The sequence below is a fragment of the Nicotiana tabacum genome, chromosome 19, assembly GCF_000715075.1.
Source record: "Nicotiana tabacum cultivar K326 chromosome 19, ASM71507v2, whole genome shotgun sequence".
In the NCBI taxonomy this organism is placed as follows: Eukaryota; Viridiplantae; Streptophyta; class Magnoliopsida; order Solanales; family Solanaceae; genus Nicotiana; species Nicotiana tabacum.
The window spans coordinates 4846215-4861623 of NC_134098.1; the positions used below are offsets into that span (position 1 = coordinate 4846215).

Below are 15409 nucleotides of genomic sequence, written 5' to 3' on the forward strand. Positions count from 1 at the left end.
TATGGCTCAAAACTAGAGTACATCCTTGTGTAATATTAGTGAACAAAAAACATCCCTTAGGTAGCCAAAAAAAGGCAAGAATCATCCTTCCGTTAATTCTCGTTAAGAAATTAACAGCTGCAACCAAAACATATGTCAAGCACGTTACTTCCCCCAATCTCACTATTTTGTCCTTCCCGATCATCTCGTCTTCATCCTTCACCGAAGCTTAGACTTCTAAAACTTAATTTTTCTTTGAATATAATAAATATTAAAATAATAAACCTTTATATTAAATAAAAGACTTACTAGAACTTTGTAAATTCAGTAATATGAGTATAAGTTAATGTGAAGCTATTGTATATGATATTATCGAATGCTTAAAGATTTATAATATCAATAATACCATAGTTGGTGTGGATGATTGGCCGTTTAAACTTCGAGCCAACATTTTCTATTTTTTCTTATGCTTCAACCCATAAGATGTGGTGCTTTTAAGAATGAGGAAGATGCTTAGTTTGAGAAATAGCAAAAATATTACTCCATAGAATGGGAAAAGCCAAAACTTTTTCAATGGCTATTGTTGCTTTTATCTTGTTTGTGAGGAGTAAGAAAATAAGTAATGGAGAATAGTCCTAGCTTCAGTTCTTGTTCGAGAAAATAACTTATCTTGTTGCTCTAGTTATTTTCTGAAGTTAAACGTAGAACGTATAGTTTTTGAAGCCTTGATTTCACTGAATATGAAAGAGCGAGATAGCTTCGGGAGGAATAGAATGAGAGGTGAATGGTGATTTGGGGGAAGTCACGTGCTTGTCACATATTTTGATTGTAATTATTAATTTTTTAACGGAAATTAACATAAGCATGATTCTTGCCATTTTTGAATAGTTAAGGATGTACCCTAGTTTTTGAGCCATACTTGAAGGAATGATTTTTGCCAAAAACTCAGACATTTTTTAGTAGAACTTTAATTGGAAAAGTGAAGAAAAGGAAGAAAAATTTCACACCGTTATTTTGTACTTACAGGACTCCTCCCTCTACTCATAAACTGTAGGGCACACCGAGATAGAGCTGAGCGCCATCCGCCGAATTGAAGATGACGAGAATTCCTCTGCTGCGTTACTCTTGCAATGATATTTCCTTTGCTATTTCCCGTTCCGGTTCGGCATTTACAACCAGAGATTATTCTTCTTCTCATAGCAATATTGAGAATGTCAAGTGTTTAGATGATGCTCTGAGTCTCTTTCGTCAAATGGTCAGAACGCAGCCTCTTCCTTCTGTTTTTAGCTTCTCCAAATTATTGAAGAATATGGTAAATATGAAGCATTACTCTGCTTTGTTTCCCTTTTTCGAGAAATGCGGAAATTAGGCATCCCAGTTAATGATTTCATCTTGAATATAGTGATTAACAATTATTGCCTAATGCATTGTTCTGACTGCGGATTTTCAGTGTTAGCCATTTACTTGAAGAGTGGCTTTCCGTTTGATGTGGTCACCTTTAGCACCTTACTAAGGGGACTCTGTGCGGAAAATAAGATCAAAGATGCAGTTAACTTGTTCAAAAAGTTGGTGAGAGAGAATATTTGCCAGCCCAACGAAGTCATGTATTCGATTGTCATGAATGGGCTTAGCAAAAAGGGTCATACTCAAAAAACTTTTGATTTGCTTAGGGTAATGGAACAGGGAAGCACTAAGCCCGATGCATACATCTATGGCATTGTTATAGATGCCTTATGCAAAGATAGAATGGTAGATGCTGCAATTAGCCTTTTGAACGAAATGAAACAAAAAGGCATTCCTCCGGACGTTGTCACTTATAATTCATTGATTGATGGTCTTAGTAAGTTTGGTAAGTGGGAAGAGGTTAGGAATTTGTTCTTAGAAATGGTAAATCTGAATATTTATCCAGATGTCTGCACCTTCAACATAGTGATAGATGGACTATGCAAAGAAGGGAAAGTTGAAGATGCGGAGGAGGTAGTGAGACACATGATTGGAAAAGGTGTAGAGCCAGATGTGGTCACCTACAATGTGATAATTGATGGATATTGCTTGCGCAGCCAAATGGATAGAGCAAGGAGAATTTTTGATTCCATGATAGATAAGAGCATTAAGCCTGACATTTTTAGCTATAGCATACTAATAAATGGATATTGTAAGAAGAAGAAATTGGATGAGGCCATGCATTTGTTTCATGAAATTTCTCGAAATGGACCCAAACCTAACATTGTTATCTACAGTACTATCTTGCAAGGTCTATTTGAAGTTGGAAAAACTGATTTTGCGCAGAAGTTCTTTGCTGAGATGCTATCTGCGGGGCTCAAACCAAATTTATGCACTAATCGCATTTTGCTCGGTGGTTATTTTCAGAATGGACTTGTTGAGAAAGCTATGTCGCTATTTCAGAAGTTGGAAATAAAGAGAGAAGATACCGATATTGAACTTTACAATGTTGTACTTGACGGATTGTGCAAAAATGGTCAACTCGACAAAGCTCATGCCATTTTTGAGAAGCTTTCTTTAATTGGATTGTTTCCTAATGTGATTACATACACTATAATAATAAATGGATTTTGTCTAGAAGGGTTATTAGATGATGCTAAAGATATGCTAAGAAAAATGGAGGAGAATAGTTGTTTGCCGGACAATGCAACTTACAATGTTATTGTCCGAGGATTTCTAAAGTTTAGCAAAATTAGTGAAATGAAAGTTTTTTTGAATGAAATGAATGAAAGGGGCTTCTCGTTTGATGCAAGTACACTAGAGTTACTAATAGATGTTATAGCGAAGGATCCTTCTTTGCTTAACATGATACCACAGTTTACCTCGGGAAGTAAGAAGTGAATATTTATTTCACTTGATTTATTCAGCTATACTTATCACCGTGATACAATTTCCTTTTACCTCTGCGAAAGTAATCACTTTTAATGGAACTGCGGAAGCTGAAAGAATGGAAATTAGAACATTGCTTGAGCTTTCCAAGCAAACTTATTGAGGAGGTACATCAGTTCTAGTATTTTGATTGTTATTCCACTCTACTTTATCTTGGAAATCATATTTTGTTGCCTTAATGTGAGAAACGATAGAATTTCCTTATGGGTACTCATTTTAAGTCTAGGAATAGCATTTTCAATGTATTTAGTAGTCTTTACGTATTATCATTTTCTGGCATTTTGAGAATCATATCATAACTTCCTGTCAGATGAGAAGCTTCTTTCTGTGTTCCATGAGGGAGTGTAGTACGGTGCTGGCATTGGCCGTGGACAACATCCATTCACCAAGGATTCCATCAACATAAGAAATTGCTGACATAATCAACAAAATGCTTGCAGTCCTTGATACCATCATCCTCTGGGTCAACCCCGACTATGGCCTTAAGACGTGCAAGATGGAGCAGATCGCAACCCATAATGAAGCTGCTAAGTTTGCTTTCCTTCATTTTACTTATGGTGTACGAAGTATATCTCTAAATAAAGTTATGTTTTTAGGTGTTTGCTTGACTAGTATTGATGCCCATTTTTTGATCTATTTGATCATTTTCCACATAAAAGCTCTGGTTTAGCCTTCCCCTTGAATTTTACTCTTTAATTTGCGAACTCAAATAGTCAAGTCTGGTTTGATGTTTTTCCTCCAAGTTTGTCATAGTGATATAATCATTAGTATGTTAGAGAACCCCTAGTGTTAAATAATCCTTAAATACGGAGTATTGAAATATTATGGAATATGGACCTAAAGAGAGCAAAAATGATACTGAGGATTCATATAACTGCCCCAATTAGCTTGGACTGAGGCATAGTTGTTGTTGTTCTAATTTTGTTATAGAAAAATCATTTTTTCTCTTCTTTCTTTTCATTCTTTTTCACTCTTGAAGTTTGTTTAACTCTGTCTATATGAAAAGCATAGTAGGTCCCAGGTCCGGATAAAAAATAAGGATTCTCAGCATAAAATAATTTAGCTGTGACGAATCCTCTGAATTTATTAGGAGAGTGGAATAGATACAATGAATTCAAATTAGCGTCTTCAATTAGTTTGTGATTGAAGAATTCTTGATTGGTTGATTGATTGACACTTGAAGTTTGTTTTAAATTAAGGGTGTGGAGAATTCAATCTCTCTCTCTATAGTATGTTATGCACTCATGTTCCTTTCTTGTATAGTGTCAAGAAAACAATGATACTTCCTTATAACGCGTGCAACTCTGTATGAATATCAAGTGTTTAAAATGTGAAGTCCATGAGCAACTAAGAACAAATTATTGACTCAATCACATTTAACTCCTCGTGTATCTTGCTTCTTTTTTGTCTAGGATTATTGGAACTATATAGTTTGGCTCGCTGATGATACATTATTGTTTAGGAGAAAGAGCTATAGATTAATGTTAATTTCTCAAAAACAAGAGCTACAGATTAGACAGTGAAGTTTATGTTGCATGCTTGTACAATGCTTGAATAGGAAAATAGCTTCTGCCGTTGCTTGGACAACAACTAAAGATATATTAAAGACTTATACTTTAGATGTCAAATGAGAGATCTCCTGAAGATACTTCCTTCCCGGTTTCAAGTTCTAATATTGAGTTAGAAATCTGTTTTTTTATACCTTGATCCCAACACTAATTTTTTACAGAGCGAAACAAGTATTGTTCTTCATACATCTCCACAGTACATTAGGGCTGAAAAGATTAATGCGTCTTCAATTTTGCGGGGGCATGAAATGAGAAATCACCTTCTTCAGTGGAATCACTGTGCTATTTTCCTCGAGAAACTATATCATTAACTGAAATGAAACCATCCGATTCATCTACCAGCTCGAATGCAAATTCTAGTGCGACAAAGTCTGTAGAAACCAAAAGTTACCTCCTTTGCAACAGGGTCGGAGTGTACAAATCCATTCCAGATGAGGTCTTCCCTACAGGTACTATTGTGCTTCCTATTGGTGAAGATAAGTGGTTTGCTCTGAGCTTGAAATACCCCAATAAGAACCGTGGCCAATTATGTGTGACAGTAAAGGCATGTTTTGTTACATTTATCGTCTTCTTAAACACAAAGGCTGAATTGAATCTAGGATGTATAAAGCTACCATCTGTTTAAAGTATATGTATATTTTATTTTCTGGAACATTGAATTGTTTGTGGAAGTTAAGAAGTATTATTACGAACTTAGCAGGGGATTTTCTTTTGCCCCTTAGGTATTGTCTTTATTCTGTTTAGTTGTGGTTGCTGTTCTTCAGGATTAGGTGAACAAAGTATGACTTCTGGCATGGACATTCATCCTCTTCTCGTGTTGATCTACTCCAATTTAACACACACAGACATACCTCACACACACATATTGATATCACGTATATATCTCTCTCTCTCTCTCTCTCTCTCTCTCTCTCTCTCTCTCTCTCTCTCATGTTTGGCGAAACTCATCAGCTGTTTCATTTAAGGCAATCGTTACATGCTACGATTGAGCAGATTTAACTATTCAGAAACATGCCAAGTCAGTTACTATTTCTGTAGTTGAACTAATAGATCGTTGCATAATATGCTTGCGTATAATTTTGGTTTAGAAATCATCCAATGAAAAATGATCATCAGTAAGTAGTCTGTTAAATAGCTGCTGAACTATGTGTTTGTTTTTTACGTTCTTATTAATCCAAGTCTTGCCTCTCCCTCCTGCTGTTTCCTTTCTCTTTGGGCAAATGCGGAATGCACTCTGGCATTTGGCTAAGAGCTCCAACGGTTCTTCTTCTTAATCATAAGACATGTTGGAGTTAACAAGTTCTTGTCATATTTTAGTTGACTAACTGGCTTGCCTAAGTATTCTTCTTTCTTGACTGCTGCTTGATGGTTACAGACCTCAGATGCATATATTGTGCTTACTTATCCCATTTCCCTTTTATAATAACCTTTTCTACTTTATCTGTCGAGTTGGATGAGCACTTAGGAAGTGGATTTAGTCATTTGCTCTCCCTTTTAGTGAGAACAATAGGGTTTCATATTGAGCTCCAAATATATGATATTGGGATGGGATGGCTCCTACCAGCCCCAAGCCCCCCTCCGGGGGTGGGGGGGGGGGGCTGGATGTATGTGCTCCCGTTGGGTTTACCCCATCCCCGTGGCAACAAGAAATGATATCGTCCTATACTCCGGTGATCTCTTTCCTACTGAGACACGCCAACTCCCACCATATTCTATATCACATTCAGTGAATCAAAGGGGAAGCCTACTCATTATGTGGAAATTATATAGAAATTAGTAAAATAATTATTATATAGAAGAGGGAATTAAAAATGACAAGAACAAAATACATATTATGTAGGATAAAGGGATAGGATAAAGGGGGAGTATGATAATTATTCATAGTTGACGGAGAGATTTGATTTTTATTTGCAGGGTAGAAAGACACTTTTTTTAGTAGAACTTTAATTGGAAAAGTGAAGAAAAGGAAGAAAAAGTTCACACCGTTATTTTGTACTTATAGACTCCCTCTACTCATAAACTGTAGTTACGCAAAATTAGGGCACACCGAGATAGAGCAGAGCACCATCCGCCAAATTGAAGATGACGAGAATCCCCCTGCTGCGTTACTCTTGCAATGGTATTTCCTTTGCTATTTCCCGTTCTGGTTCGGCATTTACTATCAGAGATTATTCTTCTTCTCATAGATATTGAGAATGTCAAGTGTTTAGATGATGCTCTGAGCCTCTTTCGTCGGATGGTCAGAACGCAGCCTCTTCCTTCTGTTTTTAGCTTCTCGAAATTATTAAAGACTATGGTAAATATGAAGCATTACTCTGCTGCTGTTTCCCTTTTTCGAGACATGCGGAAATTGGGCGTCCCAGTTAATGATTTCATCTTGAGTATCGCGATTAATAATTATTGCCTAATGCATCGTTCTGACTGCGGATTTTCAGTATTAGCCATTTACTTGAAGAATGGCATTCCATTTGATATTATCACATTTAACACCTTACTAAGGGGACTCTTTGCTGAAAATAAAATCAAAGATGCAGTTAACTTGTTCAAAAAGTTGGTGAGAAAGAAGATATGTGAGCCTGATGAAGTCACGTATTTGATAGTCATGAATGGGCTTAGCAAAAGGGGCCATACTAAAAAACTTTCGATTTGCTAAGGGTAATGGAACAAGGAAGCATCATGCCAGACACAAGAATCTATAACGTTGTTATAGATGCTCTTTGCAAGGATAGAATGATGGATGCTGCAATTAGCCTTTTCGAAGAGATGAAACAAAAAGGCATTCCTCCGGATGTTATCACATATAATTCATTGATTGATGGTCTTTGTAAATTTGGTCAGTTGGAGAAGGTTAGGACTTTGTTCTTCGAAATGGTAAATCTTAATATTTATCCAGATGTGCAAACCTTGACCATAGTGACCGATGGACTATGCAAAGATGAGAAGCTTCTTTCTGTGCTGGTATAATTTTACTCCAGGAAATAATGCTCTTCTCTAGCATTAGAGCTAAGAAAAGTTCGGCTAGAATACAAGGCTTACAAGTTAGCTATCTACTAGGGCAGTTATTGTTTTTTCTCTGACTCTTCAAGGATCTTGGGGGAAGGATATGTCAAGTATATTACAAAGGAAATCAGCAAAGTAGTCAAACTCCAGGAAGAGCTAGACTTTGTTATGCTTATGCCTAAGAAGCTTTTACAACCAATGGATGGGTTCAATCTTATGGATCCCGCTGTGTTAAGCCTCCAATTATCTATGGTGATGTCAGTCAGAAAAACCAATGACTGCTTCCTGGTATTCACTGGCACAAAGTATGAGCAAGCACTGAGGTTTGAATTTTTAAGCTTTAACGCTTTTCTTTTCCTCATTCAGTGTCTCACACATCTAAGTTGACTGGTGTTTTGTTGCTGTTTAGATTTGAGACTTGCTCTCAAATTGCATTGGCTATTAAGGATGAGGTTGAAGATCTTGAGAAGGCTGGCATTAATGTCATTCAAGTTGATGGAGCTGCTTTAAGGGAGGCGTTGCCTCTTAGAAAGCCCAAGGAAGCTTTCTACTTGAACTGGCCTGTGGATTCATTCAGGATAACCAACTTCAGTGTTCAAGACACTACCCAGGTCGATATTCAGTCTTGTCCTCATTCTGCAAGTCAAATGGTTATTATTATCTCTGTCAAAGTCTGTTGTGCTTAGCTACTTCTTCAGAAGTTTCCTACTTCAGAATTTCTATTTTAGGTAGTCTATGTATTTTGCTACTAAACTAGCTTCTGAATTCATGCACCTTTCGCTCAAAGAACAGGATGAAGGATAAGAATATTAATTAGACGAGCTTAAGGAACATAGTGTTTTCCCCACATTTCTGAAGGATTAACATGATGTCAAGCAGTATTGCAAGAAGGAGACTAAAAGATTCATAAGCAAATTCATGTGTGAAATTGGTTCTTTCTTTCCAATAGTTGTCCGGTAAAGCTAAGATCTGTATAGAACCAGGAGGTGCTTTATGTTATTGGGGAAGTTTTTCTTTTAAGGTAGTATTTTTCTTCTTTGTCCCAGGGTATTGGTTCGGTTGTAAAGTACAACGTGTGATGTTAGTCGTACTTCATGAGTTCGAATCTTGCTGCTGACAAAAGTTTGGTATTTAAGTGAAGATGGGTAGAGGGGCAGGTCATTATCCACCGAGTTTCAACTGTGCGCTAGCTGGCCCTCGGGTATTTTCTCGATTATAAAAAACTACTACTTTTTTCTTCTTTTACGTGGTTCTACTCGTACTGCCATTTTTTGTGACAGATTCACACCCACATTTGCTATTCAAACTTCAATGACATCGTCCATTCCATTAATAATATGGATGCTGATGTGATACCATCGAGAACTCCAGGTCAAGTCAGAAGTGTTCCTTATTATGTATGAAAGTAGAGGCATGTTACTTACGTTAGTCATCCTCTTAAACGTTGAGGCTAAACTGAATCAAGGATGATTGTAGCTACCATCTACTTAGAACATTTTTATATTATATTTTATTTTCTGAAACATTAAAGTGTTGTTTTGGAAGTTAAGTGGCTGTTAATATGATCTTCTAGGTAGTTCTTTGTTTATTCCCCTCAGCTATCCCTTTTATTCTGTTTAGTTGTGATTGCTGTGAAAAAATGACTTCCACTTTGTCTACTCTAAGTTGACTCTCTCTCTCTCTCTTTCATGTGGAGAAACACTTTAGCTGTTCCATATCCAATCTTACATGCTACGATTGAACCCTTAGCTGTTCCTTCTTGAAACCTGATAAATTTCTGTCTTTTCAGTGCGTTATCATATATGAACTCAACATTCGGCTGTGATGTCGATACATGATTTCTCAGATATCTCAGGTGACATAAAACATGAAAATAAGTTACTGTGATATGTGACGTTTTCATCCGATTATGAACATTTTGTTTGGACAATGTTAACATTATACTGAGTATAGTGCAAAAAATCTCATCCAGCAGTTTAGCAAAATTTTCGTTTTAAAGAGTCCCTGTAATTTCTTTTTGTGTTGTAATTTAGTTGCAGGTGCACTAGACAGACTCATACTTTATACTATATTTTTATTTTTATAAATAAATGGTAAAAAGCATGTGTACATATTAAGAGGTGCACCCACTGCTTTTAAATTCTGATCATATCATTTATAATTTACTCCCCCTCTAGAAAAAAGACAAATGTATTGCACACACCATGTTGGTGGGAGGAGGTAACAGATAATCAACAACTATGTCTCAGTTTCAAGCAAGTTGGAGTCGGCTATACGAGTTCTCACTCTGTGTCGCTTAGGAGTGATAAAGAACAACACCTGGAAAATTAAGGTGAAGAGGGCCAGTGTGTTCTTGAAGCAGCTCAGCTTCGATGTAGGCACAAAATGTTCATATAATTGAGTTGTAGTAGAAGCTGTAGCTTCCTTTGAATCCATTTTCTGTCTTTTATTTCCTTTCCTTTTTGCTAATATGTTATCTTCCTTTTATCCTTTGTTCTTTCTTGTTGATGGAAAGAAAACATGATGCATTGTCTCCTGTTTTGGATGCAGACAACTCCAGCACCTCGATACAATTTGAAATCTCATGCTCGCCACATAAAGAATGAGATTTTGAAAGGTAAACCTTTATTAACCTACATGAACTTGTAAACGTCCCTAACTTCTCCCGCATAAAGATGAAATTTATAGGTTATATGGGTGTGTTTGGTATGAAGGAATGAAAATTTTTTCGTGTAAAATGAATGTTTTATCACTTATTTTCTCTTGTTTGGTTGGTGAGTGAATTTTTTTTTTTTTTGGAAAATATTTTCTAGTGTTTGGTTAGAAATTAGAAAATACTTTTTAGTAAAATAATTTTTTATACTCTTTGCACCCCCTTCCCCAAAATCCCCATGTTTTCTGTGCTCTCCCTCCACCCTCCACCCTTCCACCCCAAATATCCAACTTTTTCAGTACTCTATTTTCTTCAAGAATTTAATTATTCTTTTAAAAATTCACAAAACCAAAGGAACTAATGTGCTGCTTTATTTTTTCACGCAAAAATGACGTTGAAATTTGTGCTTCATAACTAAAAGAAAGTACTCTTGATAATATTTATATATATGGTGGGGGTAGGGTGGGGGTGGGGGTGGGGCAGGGTTGGGTTGAGTGGGTGGGTGTGGTGTAGTGGGGGTAGGGTTGGATAGGGTGGGGGTGGTTGGGGATGGAGAATAGGATAGGGAAGGGTGAAAAAGAGTTTTGAAAAATATTTTCCTTCAATTGGAGGAAATTAGTTCATGAGGAAAATGTTTTCCAAAACATTTAACCAACCAAGTATGGAAAAATTGAAAAATATTTTACTTCGTGCCAAATACACCCATATACAAACAAAAAATCCACAAGAGAACTTTCTTTAGATGCTTTCTGTGTTTCTTTCAAAATACATATTCCTTAACTAATTTCCATTACTTTGTTTATAAACCATTTCTACTCTACAGGGTTCTCTTATACAGTAAAAAAAACTTGAGAAGAACTCCTAAATAAAAATCATGAAGTGTAGGAGTAAAGTTTGGGATTCAAACTTTCAAGAGTTTCTAATTGGGGATAATGAAAGTTTATTATTTGTTATGAGTGAACATACACTCGGATAACATTGTTTTAACCTTTTTTGTGAGGAATGTTTTTTCTCAACCTCCACACCTTCATGTCCATGATCGTGACCTCAGTCAGCTGGAGCAACGCCATATCTCGCCTAATCACCTCTCCCCAATACTTCTTCGACCTGCCTCTACCTCTTTGTCGGCCCTCCAATGCCAGCCTCTCACACCTCCTCACCGAAGCATCAATGTCTCTCCTCTTAACATGTCCAAATCATCTAGGTCTCGTCCCGAATAATTTCATTTCTAATTCTATCTAACCTTGTATTCCCGCACATCTATCTCTAACATATACAATGATCTATTTGTTCTAAGTTTATATTTCTTCTAAATATATAATACATATTTTATCTTAACTTTGTATTTTTTTTATATTTCTTCTTTAGATGCAATGACTATTTGTTTCAAAGGTGTATTTCTCCTTTGAAGGCCAAGTGGTAGAAAAATTGACTGAAACTCTATTATTTTTAACAAATAATTTTTTTTAGCCAAAATAATATATTAACATATGTATTTCCTTTTATTCGTCTTTAGATGGTATGGCTATTTTTTCCAACGGTCTATTTATCCTTTTTCGGGCCAAATCAATAAAAGTTTGGCTAGAACTAATTATTCTTAGTCGGATAAAAATTTTACTTAGCCAAAATTATGGGGTTTCAATTGTACATTTCATTTTTTTTTCTTTGGATATGATGGCTATTTATTTTATTTGTGTATTATTTTAGGATCAATTCTACAAAAAAAAAAAAAAAAAAAAAATAGTTGCAAGAGTTGACCCTTAAAAAAATACACAAATAAATCATCAATAGCAAATATGATGCATTCATAGAATCAAGGTACCAAATACACTTCAGAGAGCATTGGTTCATTTCCGTATTTTTGCTCCTAGTACATGTTATTGTATATTGGCATTATATGGGTTATGTGCATTACACATAGGGTCTATAAAATGTGATACGTACATGTATTCATAATTTTTCATATGCAAACACTATTTTTTAATCGAAAAATTGTTCCCAACTTTTTGGGACAGGTCAATTTTACTTATTTGATTATGACTTACCAATTATTGCACTGTGCATATACAGAAGACGGGAAAAAAGTTCTTAGTTATTCCGTGTACGAAGAACCGCTTAGCAAACTCCAACGCTCCAACTGACTATACTAACGATTGCTCTAACGAAAATGGAATATTCAGTGGCGAAATTAGCTCGTGATAACGCACAACCACTTGTTCCATTGTCCATAGGACCTCGTGGCATACAACCGAAACGACTCCTGCTAGATAGTCGCCCCTTTCTCTCTTTTTACGGCCTCATGGACGGACGAAAGAAGGGAAGTCATAAAACATGGCAATAAAGGCTTGCCAAGTAGACAACAAGCAAGCAAGAGCTTCTCAGCCCCCCTAACCTTTCAGGATTGTTATTTATTGAGAAGAGACGTCCATTTTATCCGTGGAGGCCAATGTTAATTATTTAGTTTATTTTTCCCCTTACTTTGTAACAGATATTATTAGATGGTCCATGACCATTGTGCTTTAAGATGTGGTATACGCTAATATGCAAACACTATTTCCGCTGATATAAATACTTATGTTTATTTATTATACGTGTACTCCGTTTGAGTTACGTTTATTAAAGTGAGTACTGATTTACTTAATAATAGGTAAAAGTCTGATAAGTGCCGACCATGATCTCTCAAGTCCTCACATGCTAACTATTTCTAGAAACTAATGGACGACATAAAAAAGAATGATAAAGATAACATTTGTTTAGTGGAACTTCACTTGGAAAATTGAACAAAAGAAAAAAGTGTAATAAAATAACCTACTCATAAATTGCACCTCTTATATTTGCCCCCTTTTGCATGTCCCCTCCCCAATGTACTCCCGGTCTATAATTATTGCTGCTTTATATATACTTGTACATGTTTATTTATGTTGGTGTCCTATTATAGCCTCTTCACTATCTCATCGAGGTTAGACTCCATACTTATGGAGTACATTGGGTCGGTTGTACTCATACTATACTTCTGCACTTCTTGTGCAGATTCTGGTATTGGTCCCAGCGGTGCATGAGGTGCGTCAGCTCGGATCATTGCATACAGAGACTTGAGGTAGAACTGTTGGCGTTCATAGACCTTGAAACACTACAAAAAACGGGTTAATTACGGCGGTTTACAATAACCGCCACAAAATGGAACATAAAATGGCGTTTGTTAAGTCGCCATTATTTAGTATTATTATAACAACGGTTTAGCCTATATTACGGCGGTTTAAACCGCCGCTAATTCTTCAAAGTATTTTTTTTTTTCCAAATACATTTTAGTATTTCCCACTCATTATATTTAGGTCTCCCTCAAGATTTTTGTAACTCCCGCATTTGGGTCTCCCTCCAAATTTTTGTAACTCCCGCATTTGGGTCTCTCACATCCTCCAAAATCCCAAATCCCTCTTTCCTCTCTCTCTCTCTTTCATAAATCTCTATTTCTGTTTCTACGACTAATTGAAAGAAAAGAAATTCAAATCAGAACAAGTAAGTTTCCAACTCTCTCTATAGTCAGAATTTGTTTAGCACGAGCAGCTTCAGTAACCTCTTTGTTAGGGCGCAGATTTGGTACCGAAAGCTTTTTGTTAGGGTTTTGTGTGTTTCTCCAATATTTATCTTCTCTTTCTCTTTATTTGGGTTCATGCATGATACTTGTATTAGAATACTTGAAACATTAATATTTTGATGATGTAATGTTGGAATACTTGTGTTTTATATTATAAAAATATTGCTTTTAATCTTCTACATTTAGTGGCGGAACCAAAATTTTCGTTAAGGGGTGTCAAAATATATAAAAGTAAACATATCAGAAAATTAAAGAGAGTCAATACATAATATATTTTTATATAATTTATTTTTTTACCTAGCTACACAGTGCATTTTCCTGCGAAGGGGTGTCATTTGACACCCCTTCCTATAAGGTGGCTTCGCCACTGTCTACATTGCTTTAAAATTATTATGTAGGATTGTAAATTTTATGTATCATAATTGTGAAAATTATGATTTGAAAAGCTACAATTTTAGCATATTGGTTCGACTGGGACAATTACGGCGGTTATAACCGCAATAATGAATTTTTTTTTGTACTTTTATACGTAATTACGACGGTTTTTAACCGCCACATTAAGAAAAATAAAGGCCGCAAATAACAATGAATATTGTGGCGGTTTTTGTAAGTCATTACGGCGGTTTAACGAATACCGCCATAAAATACTTCTGGCAGACGGGATTATGGCGTTTTCTCAAGCCGGCGTTATTGCATTTTCTGGCGGTTATAAACCGCTGCTATATGCAAAAACAAACAGCCACTATTAACCCCTTTTTTTGTAGTGAAGTCCCCTTCTTCTTCCCACTTTTACCGTTCATTTATTATAATGAGTATTTACATATTTGTCCAAAAAGATGACTTACAATAGTATTTAATATAAGGTTTATAGTGTCAGATAGCTTTATAAGAATATTTTAGTATTTCATCTTTTCACTTGAGGTATTCCCGTTTATAATATAGTACTAGTTCTGGACACGTGCGTTGCACTTGAAACCCAAGTTAATTGATTTAAAATTTTAAGAAAATGATATGCATCTATAAAGAGAAAAAAAGTTTTTTAAAAAAATAAAAAAAATTAATGCATTACATATATAGCCAGAAACACAGGAATGAGTACATTTGTCATATAATTAGTACTGAAATTTTTTACATTGAAATTGAAATATACTTCCAATAAGATTGTAAAATCATAAAGCAATTGCAAAAACTGGTTTCGCTAAAAGATTTTCCAAGTTTTCATTTTATATATACTGAGCAAATGAAAATTTCTAAGATCAAACAAATATCATTTATAACCACCATAAGATAGTATAAAAATCCCATTTTCTTTTGCACTGCTACTTGTTAGGGAAAATGCCCTGAAAGTTATAATATATTTACATGGCGAGTCAAGTAGGTAATTGGTGCATAACTTATATAAGTACAACAATTGATTTTTGTAACGACCCGACTTGTCGTTTTAAGAATGAACGCACCGTTCAACGACTAAAGGTCTCGAGCAGTTTCGTAATATGTATTATGACCTGCGGGCGTGGTCGAGTTTGATTTTTCGGAAGATTCGAAATTTAATTAAAAGAACAATTCTTATTTAGAAGCTTAAATAGAAAGAGTTGACCAGAGAGTTGACTTTTGAGCAAATAACCCCGGAATGGAATTTCGATGATGGAAATAGCTTCGTATGATAATTTAGTACTTGGGCGTATGTTCGGATTTCGATTTGGAAGTCCGTAGGCCAATTCG

General features: G+C 35.6%; 1 pseudogene; it reads left to right on the plus strand.

The window, feature by feature from the left end:
* The first annotated feature begins 772 nt into the window (after window positions 1–772).
* Window positions 773–12414, plus strand: LOC107798908 (uncharacterized; annotated as a pseudogene).
* The last annotated feature ends 2995 nt before the right edge of the window (window positions 12415–15409 follow it).